A 9,900-nucleotide genomic window follows, 5' to 3' on the forward strand; every position below is an offset into this window, starting at 1 on the left:
TTCATTTGGAACCTGTTGCATCACAGGGTCTATTTAACAGAGTAATTTAATGCTGTGTTTTAAAAAGAGCAAGAGAGCCAGCTGCCTGAACAGGTGTGTTGGTTTAAAACAGTCCCATAAACATGGGTGTGGCCTACTCAGCAAAGCTGCTAACTGGGTTACAGTGGCAAAGGATACACTCCTTTAAAAACAAGAGACTTGACCATAGGGGAGGGGGGATCTGAGTGCAACAAGTGACTCCATGCCTGTCCCACATCCTGTTTCCTCTATTACCTTCTCCCATCAGGTGTCTAATGTTGAACTAAGCAAAAACTCAGATCAAAGAACAGCTTCATATGGCAAGGTTCTCCATATCTCCTACAGCTTCCTTACTTACCATTCCTGTCTCAAACTATTGTCAGTAGCCCACTACAGCCATAGCCCCTAACCCTCCACCCCAGCCACTCCTGAAAACATCTGGATGGTCACTCTATCAATAACTCTATCCAAACAATCCAATCACTAATTACAAAAAGAAAAAAGAAATTTTTTACTGGCCAAACCTGCTTGGAACCTCCATCCTCAGATTGCAAAGACATCTCCCAGATTCCTGATGCAATCACTGAGTGATAGGAGTCAGGGAAGGACAATTTGCACATGCTCAGAGTCACTGAAATGGTTATTGCTTCAAGGGCTGACAGCTGGTTATCTACTACATTATAATAAATAGGTTCAAAATGAGCAGGTGGAGGGTGGTGGCTCAGAGTACCAGCTCGAATGTAGTAGATTCAAACATCACTCAGTCACAAACTGACAAAGTCGCCTTAGGTGGTGGCTCAGAGTACCAGCTTGAATGTAGTAGATTCAAACATCACTCAGCCACAAACTGATGAAGTCGCCTTAGGCAAGCCACTATTTTCTCAGGTTCAGTCCCTCCCACCTCCATCTGCAGCATATAGACAATAACACTGACCAACCTTATAGATTTGTGGGAACCATTACTGGGATAACATATCAGTGAGCTTTGAACACCCAAAATAAATAATGGAAATACTGAATATTATTGCACATCCCCCACATCTCTATGAGATGAGAAGGTTCAGGGTTGGCATAGAATAGTAGAGTTGGAAGGGGCCTATAACGCCATAGAGTCCAATCCCCTGCTCACTGCAGGAATCCAAGTTAAAGCATACCCGACAGGTGGCTGTCCAGCTGCCTCTTGAATGCCTCCAGTGTTGGAGAACCCACTACCTCTCTAGGTAATTGGTTCCATTGTCGTACTGCTCTAATAGGAAGCTTTTCCTGATTTCAGCGGAAATCTGGCTTCCTGTAACTTGAGCCAATTATGCTGTGGTCCTACACTCTGGAATGATCAAGAAGAGATCCTGGCCCTCCTCTGTGTGACAACCTTTCAAGTATTTGCAGAGTGCTATCATATCTGCCCTCGTCTTCTCAACACTAAACATGCCCAGTTCTTTCAGTCACTCCTCATAGGGCTGTTTCCAGTCCCTGATCATCCTTGTTGCCCTTCTCTGAACCTGTTTGTTTGCCTGCATCCTTCTTAAGGTACGATGTCCAGAACTGGACACAGTACTCAAGATGGGGCTTAACCAGGGCCGAATAGAAGGGAATTAGTACTTCACATGATTTGGAAGCTATACTTCTGTTAATGCAGCCTAAAATAGCATTTGCCTTTTTTACAGCCACATTGCGCTGTTGGTTCATATTCAGCTTGTGATCGACAACAATTCCAAGATCCTTCTCGCATGTAGCATTGCTGAGTCACATATCCCCCACCTTATAACTGTGAATTTGGTTTCTTTTTCCTAGGTGTAAAACTTTGCACTTATCACTGTTGAATTTCATTCTTTTGTTTTCAGCCCAGTGCTCCAGCCTATCAAGATCACTTTGAATGTAGTTTCTGTCTTCCGGGGTATTAGCTATCCCTCCCAATTTTGTGTCATCTGCAAATTAAACATTCTCTGCACCTCCTCATCCAAGTCATTAATAAAATTTTTGAAGAGCACTGGATCCAGGACCGAGCCCTGCAATACACCGCTCATTTCCTCCCTCCAATTTGAAAAGAAACCATTGATAAGCACTCTGAGTATGATTCTGTAGCTAACTGTGAATCCACCTGATAGTTGTTCCATCCAGGCCATATTTAGCTAGCTTGGTAAACAGAATATTATGGGGTACATTGTCAAAAGCTTTGCTGAAGGCGAGATATATTAATGTCCATAGCATTCCCACTGTCTACCAGAGAGGTTGCCTGATCAAAAAATGAGGTAAGTTTGACAGGATTTGTTCTTGACAAATCCATGTTGGCTTCTAGTAATTACTACATTGTTTTCAAGATGCTCACAGACTGATAGCTTTATAATCTATAATTTTCTCAGGGATTTATGTCAGAGTAAGATCCTCCGTGGCGCAGAGTGGTAAGCGGCGGTAACGCAGCCGAAAGCTCTGCTCACAGCCGGAGTTTGATTCCAACGGAAGGAGGAAGTCGAATCTCCGGTAAAAGGGGTCGAAGTCCACTCAGCCTCCCATCCATCCGTGGTCAGTAAAATGAGTACCCGGCATATGCTGGGGGGTAAAGAAAGGCCGGGGAAGGAACAGGCAATCCCACCCCATATCTGCCTAGTAAACGTCGCAAGACGTCACCCTAAGAGTCGGAAACAACTCGTATTAAAAGTGCGGGGACACCTTTACCTTTTTTAACTGGACTGTAGTTAGCAGATTTAGTTTTCCTTAGAAAAAGATAGCAGGGATGTCTTTTAAATATTTGATTTATGCTACTCTGGACTCCTTTGGGGGGAAGGCTGAGATATAAATTCAATAAATAAATAAATAAATAACTTTTTATATAGATGAAAATGGAAAAGGACTGTCTTCAAGTCGACCCCAACTTATGGCAACGCTATGAATAGGGTTTTCATGGTAAACAGTATTCAGAGGGGCTTTACCATTGCCTTCCTCTGAGGCTAAGAGGCAGTGAGGGGCCCAAGGTCACCCAGTGAGCTTTATGGCTGTGTGGGGATTCAAACCCTGGTCTCCCAGGTTGCAGTCCAACACCTTAACCACAACACCACACTGGCTCTCTTTTTATATAGACAGAAAGACATAATATAAATGGATGCAAACAGGCATTCCTATAAAGCTGAAGATTCCTCAGAAAGCAACTTCGGTGTCGCCCCCCAATGGTACCCACACATCTGCTCCAAACAGATGTGTAAAAACACAGACAATCAGAAGAACACCATCTTCCAACTACTGGCACTTGACAAATAAAACATTAACCAACCATTCTAGATTATTAACCAGCAATCTTCCTAACAAAGGAAAGATTGAGACAGCAGCTGTAATGGTATTATAATTCCATGAGTGAGCCCTTGGTCAGATAAGACCCCTTGGTTTGTTCTGTTTCTACCTATGTGTGGGCAATTTATTATTTTTCTTTAATGCCAATTTCTAACTGAATGGTGCTAAGATCAAGCCTGTCTGGAACTCATTATGAGCTCAGGTTCAAACTGACCCTTAGGTTAAATGAATTTGGTGACAAAAGCTTCCACTTACATTCTCAGTTACTGAATCTCAGAAACCTGAATCAAATGTGATCTTGAATCTGAAATGCGGCCTTTGAGATGAGTGTTTTTAAAGGGGGTGCGGGGGTTCCCGCACAGGCACAGCCTGAATTGCAGCAGTTGTTAGATTAGGGAAAACTGATTTCCCAGAATCTCCTGGGCCCTCTCAAATAAGATTCACACCAAACACAATGCTACTAAACTCTGTGTGCGTGTGTGCATGTGCCATTTTGTTAGGTCTAACTGCAAATCTCTAGGAAGATTGTCCAACCTGTATAAGACTTGAAAACAACCTACTATTGGAGCCAATGGGAGGATTCCTTCAGGTGAATGGCCACAGCACACAGAAAGGCTTAACCCTTCCCTCCCCAGCTGGTACCATCACAAAAAATCGTGCACACACATACACACACAGAGTTGCGGGGGCTAGGGCGGCTTAACCCCCTAAAATCCCCCCTCATTTTTGTACAAAAAATAATTAAATTACAGAAAACAATCCCCCACACACACTTTTTGGGTGCCCCTCCTGAACATTTAGGTTGGCTACAGGCCTGCACGCACATACACACTCACACACACACACAATTATGCTTGAAAACAGCTGGAAGGCTTTTTTTCAAGCCTAATTGCAGCATGGAAGGGCATCCAGCTTTTGGCCCTGTGGTTTAGGTTAACCTGCTTCACAGGTTTGTTGTGAGAATAAAATTAGGAGGGGGAGAACCATGTTTGTACACTAGCTTGTGCTCCTTGGAGGAAAGTTGGGATATAAATGTAATAAATACTGTAAATAAATTCCCCATCCCTGTTCTACTAGTTGCTCATCAGATGTCACACATTGCAGAGGCTCCCTTCAAGTAAGACCAGAACGAAGTCTAAAAAGAAGTTCCATCCTACAACTCTGGCTGCAGCTTGACAAAAACTGGGTTGATCTCTAAAGTATGTCCTGTACTACAGAGGAATATAAAGGATGATGAAAGAATTCCCTTGTTGAACCTTGTCTGCATATAGATTCTATAAACACTAGAAGAGGCATTGCTCTGTTGACTCAAAAGCAGAGTGCCACCACAGGAGCCTTTTGTGGATTGAAAGTTAAAACAGAGGGCCAGCCTAAGATATTTTGGTGCTTGGCATGAAAAATCCAAATGGCACACCTCTTCCCATTAATTAACATGGTCACAATCCACCAGAAATTTCTCTTGCACAAGCCCTACTGAAATGAATGGGAGCTCTTGTGTAGTTCCTGTACTTTTCAGCAGGGTTTGTGCAGAATCTCCAGATGGACTGTGCCCCATGGATCAAATCTGTTATTTATTTAATTATTTATTGTATATCCTGCCCTTCCTCTCAGCAGGAGCCCAAGGCGGCATACAGAAGTGCTAAAAACACTTTAAAACATCATAAAAACAGACCTTAAAATACATTAAAACAAAACAATGGTAAAAACATTTTTTTAAAGCTTTAAAAACAACTTTTAAAAAAAGGGTTAAAAACATTATTAAAAAAACATATTAACAAGAAATTCTAACACAGACGCAGACTGGGATAGGTCTCAACTTAAAAGGCTTGTTGAAAGAAGAAAGTCTTCAAAAGGCACAAAAAAGATAGCAGAGATGGCGCCTGCCTAATATTCAAGGGGAGGGAATTCCACAGGGTAGGTGTCGCCACACTAAAGATCCGTTTCCTATATTGTGCAGAATGAACCTCCTGATAAGATGGTATCTGCAGGAGGCCCTCACCTGCAGAGTGCAGTGATCGACTGGGTATATAAGGGGTAAGACGGTCTTTCAGGTATCCTGGTCCTGAGCTGTATAGGGCTTTGTACACTAAAACTAGAACCTTGAATTTGGCCCGTTATCTCTTCCACTCTGCTGCCTTTGATGATATATGTATTTATTTCATTACATTTATATCCCACTTTTCTTCCAAGGAGCATACATGGTTCTCTTCTCCCATTTTATCTTCGAAACAAACCTCTGAGGTAAACTGGTGCAAGGTCACGCAGTGAGCTTCAAGAGCAAGTGTTTGCCTAGTTCTAATCTAATGCTCTTACAATCAGGTGTAGCCCACCAGATATTTCTCCTGGGCAAGCCTCACTAAAATTGTAGGGAGTAAAACACCAATGCATGATACAAGTAACCTGAACCGGGGGTGGGGGGATAGATAGAAAGGAATCTATTCTTCCCTCTGCTGATTCCTCCTCTAAAGTGTTTGTTGTTTTGCAGGCTTTGCTCCTGTCTCCTTCCTCCCTTCTCTTACTGTCTTTGTTCCCAGTTAGTAATGACTCCCTGAGTACAAGCCACATGGCTGCTTTAGTATGTATGAATTTACCTCTTTGTAGTAATAAACCTTAAGTTTCTTTATTCTTTCAACTACCGGTGTTAACAGACCCATTATTTCTGCACTCTGCAGCAATACATATCTAGCAAAAAGCCTGGTAGAAATGAATGTGAGTTCTTATATAGTTCCTGTTCATTTTAGAGGAGCTTGTGCAGGAGAACTTCCTGACAGATTATGTCAATGGATCTAACCATTACAACACACTGGCTCTCACTGATATAGTCTGCCTTCTTGCTTTACCTCACCTCTGGTTAAAAAATGTGTTGAGAAATGCAAGTTAGCCTTACTACCAGTCCCATGCTTTTCCAAGCACCATTCATGAATTACAAGTTCTGCCCACATTAGTGGAGCAGAGGGACTTAAAGCATTCAAAAACAGCTGGAATGATGGGATGCTGCAAGTCTAGCCAAACTCTGCCACTTCAAGGCCACACATGAAACCATGCAGGGGACAATTGTGGGTCATTCATACCCTCTAAATCATGTGTAAAGTTCATGTCTTAAGAAGAGGAGGTGTGCTTTATGAGGACCCTATTATGGGAAGAGAAAGAATAGAGAAAAAATATTTGACTCCTGGCAAAGAAAAATCTGATATATATTTATCTATCAATATGAACCCAGCTATCCTGTTATTCAAAGCCTCTCTCTGAATATCATGACTAGGCCACTAACAATGCATGCTAACTCTCAGGCAACATGAATGAGGTCACTTTCCCTGTTTGACCAGGCAGTGCACATTCATTTGCAGGCTAGGGAGCAGGCTGTGAAACTGGTTTGCCCTGTCTTAGGACTGGGGCATGTACCAAAAGATCTGACAAAAGAAACAGCTTGACTTGGGGTGCAAACTTAAAAGGTTGCCAAGAAGTTTCTATTTAGGAGCTTTTGAGATTTGAGGATGCTGATATTACTTTGGGTGAGGTAGTGTTGTATGCTTGTTTCTGCATCCTCTCCCAACAGTGTGATGTAGTGGTTAGAGTGCTGGACTAGGACTGGGAGACCAGGGTTCAAATCCCCATGCAGGCATGAAGCTCACTGGGTGACCTTGGGCCAGTCATTGCCTCTCAGCCTAACCTACCTTACAGGGCTGTTGTAGGGATTAAATGTGGAGGTGGAGAACCATGTTTGTGCACCACCTTGAGCTCCTTGGAGAAAAGGTGGGATATGAATGCAATAAATAACAACTACAACTTAGGTGGTGCCTTCACAAACAAACTCAGCAACCCCGTCCAGAGGTATTGCTCACCCCCCACCTTGTGTAAGTACATGTTGAAAGTACAGCTGACACAATTCACTAAGCCCTTAAGACATATTTACATATATACATTTCTTCAGAGCACTATCCTAAACAGTCTAATTTCTTGCTAATGAAAAAATGGCAATCAGCATAGGCTTAGATATGCTCTTTAATATTATGCTACTTGTTCCAGGGTTGTACCTCAGTTGTAAACTGGGGGATTGAACTGGATTACCTCTGGGGTCCCTTCCAGTTCAATGATTCTATTATTCTAACAATATTTGGATAGAAATTATTTCAATAGTCCTAGCCAGACCTGTCAAGTATTTCTTTTTGTTAGGTAAACTAGAAGTGATATGCTGCCATAGGAACTAAATAGTTGGCTGATTACTTTCAATAGCTGGCCTTCTGAATGTCTAGCAAATATATAAAAAGGAGGATGCCTCTTCCCCCTGCCCAGCTAAGGATGATCTAGAATCATAGAATCATAGAGTTGGAAGGGGCCTTGTAGGCCATCGAGTCCAACCCCCTGCTCACAGCAGGAAATCCACAGCTAGAGCATCTCCCGCAGATAGCTGTCCAGCCTCTGTTTGAATCAAGTTAAGCCTGTGAACAGCATTTTGGGGTGCTGGCTGACTCCTCTGAGATCTTACGTGACAGAAAGGATTTTGGATTATCTGTTGGAATGTTTAAACTGAACTTCCATGAATGCTCAACCTATATATTTGAAAAGTAATATAAATATTACAAAATGACATAAGCCTCTCAAGATCGCCTTCCAAAGGATAAATCTGGATAAGCACTGCAGTTTTGGAACTTTTCACTGCTCAGAGAATTGGGGTGCACGTTAACACCTGGTTTAAATTAAATCTTAAATTGATGTTGTCTCTGCAACTAAGCAAATGTAGTAATTAGACAGAAGCAAGGTAACTCAGAGTGTGAATATCCCACGCTGGGTTGCATACCAAGCAGTATTTTATTAGTCCTACCAATAAAACTGTGTGTAATCAGGTAATCAGTATTGCCTAAAAAGCCTATAAACCCCAGATCTGTGTTGCCAGATTCTATCAGATTGTACCCCAAACCTGTCAATTTCTGCCATGGGCCCTGTATTTCTCCTTTGACCCACTCTAACCTGCTGGTTCTCTAACCAGGGAGCCAGAATTTTTCAAACTCCAAAGACAGCAAACCCCTTAACGGCACAAGAAATCAAAAGTGGAACAGGGTAAGAGAGGCAGCTGTTTAGGTATGCAAGGGCTGTATGAGTCCACCATTGTTTTCGCATAAACTATTCTTTTGCCAAACTACAATCAGAATTCAGCAAAGAATCCAACTTAATTAACTGCCCCCTCCCATCATGCACTAATTAAAACCTTTCCGCCAGTCTGCTTATCCTTTCAAGACTGGAGATCCTCGACATTTAGAACACTTCTGGAGGGCGTTTAGTATTCCCCTCCACAGAAGCAATTAGTAGCAAAACATCTGGACCCTCTTCAGATGAACTAGGAATCATTAACATGTTATTAAGACGTCCAGACGATGGAAGGAGGATGCTTTTTGCTTGACTGGAACAGTTCCAAAGATGCAGAGACTATGGATGGATTGAGAACACAGCTTTAACCTGATGACCCAAATGTTAGAACTAGAATTACAATCTGGTGTTGTGTACACAAGGGTACCAGAACTGGATGCAATAATGCTGTGTTCACACAACCAGTAAGTGCAGATCCACACTTTCATTCTCTTTGTGCTGTTTGCCACATATGCTTCAGCATTTGCTGTGTCAGCATCATAAACTGTGAAGATGCACACCTGTAAATATACAGTGGGCATGGGCCAGAAAGCAACAGTCAATAATGGCTCCTATTGTACAGTTAAAGGTTTGGACCTCCCACATTTCCAACTTTACAAGTTTAACATTCATACCAGCAAACAACTGCAACAGAACATCTAAATTGGTCCAAAGCCTTGTCCCATTTAAACCTCCAAGCAAATGTGAAAAGGATTGGGCTGGACACAAGTGAGCTTGTGAACCAGGAAGTCCTTTGTTAAAATTTTATTTCTGCCATGAACTCACAGGGTGATTTTAAGGAAGCCATTTTCTCTCACCCTCCATACTGAGGGTAATAGTACTGGCCTGCCTTACAAGGTTGTTGCAAGGATTATTAAAATATCCTCTGCTAAACTCTTTGATCACTCTGGAAGCATTATGCAAATACAAAAGGTGACTATAATGTTCAAAGCCTCATCCTTCTTGCCTTCAAATCTGCTTCCAATATATACTACTTGAGTCCAAAGGGGTCTCAAATTTAACCCTGATAATAAATATCCAGGCTACCAAATAAGGGGGGGGTTGATAATAAATCTGCCAGGCCAGAACTTGTCAGGAGCCAACAGCCCTGCTGCTACATTTTCTGGTTTCAAAGAGTTTTGCTCAGAAGTTCCAAGAGGATCATGTGTCAAGTCTTTACATAAAAAAGAGATCCATACCATACATAATTTTAAAGAATTGCAAAGCACTGCATACATTCAAAATTCGGTAAGAAGCATTTGTACACTTTCTAAAACTGATCCCATTCCCATCAATTTGTCTTTTTCTTCAAATGAAATATAGCTATTCTCTTCTCATATGCAAAAAGATTTTGAAGGAAAAGCAAACCCTATTGTGACTTCGTATCCTCCCCAACTCCGGCAGGAAAAGCCTCCTTCCTCCCTCGTTACAAATGGCCACAACTTTGTTCCCCCCACTTCCGCTGGCCGTCCCCCT

General features: G+C 42.2%; 1 protein-coding gene across 4 annotated transcripts in view; it reads right to left on the reverse strand.

The window, feature by feature from the left end:
* NFE2L1 (NFE2 like bZIP transcription factor 1) overlaps positions 1 to 9,900 on the reverse strand; it is a 46,666-nt gene that overhangs the window by 36,518 nt on the left and 248 nt on the right. Inside the window, exon 1 of one of the 4 annotated variants that reach the window (XM_061589669.1) lies at positions 9,793 to 9,899. The exons of 1 other annotated variant lie outside the window; for it this stretch is intronic. The gene's annotated coding sequence lies outside the window, so the exon portion shown is untranslated. Of the gene's footprint in view, positions 1 to 542; positions 595 to 9,623; positions 9,640 to 9,792; position 9,900 lie in introns of those variants that run through there. 2 more of the 4 variants (XM_061589672.1, XM_061589671.1) reach the window with 2 other exon arrangements.

Source organism: Rhineura floridana, chromosome 11, assembly GCF_030035675.1.
Source record: "Rhineura floridana isolate rRhiFlo1 chromosome 11, rRhiFlo1.hap2, whole genome shotgun sequence".
Taxonomy (NCBI): Eukaryota; Metazoa; Chordata; class Lepidosauria; order Squamata; family Rhineuridae; genus Rhineura; species Rhineura floridana.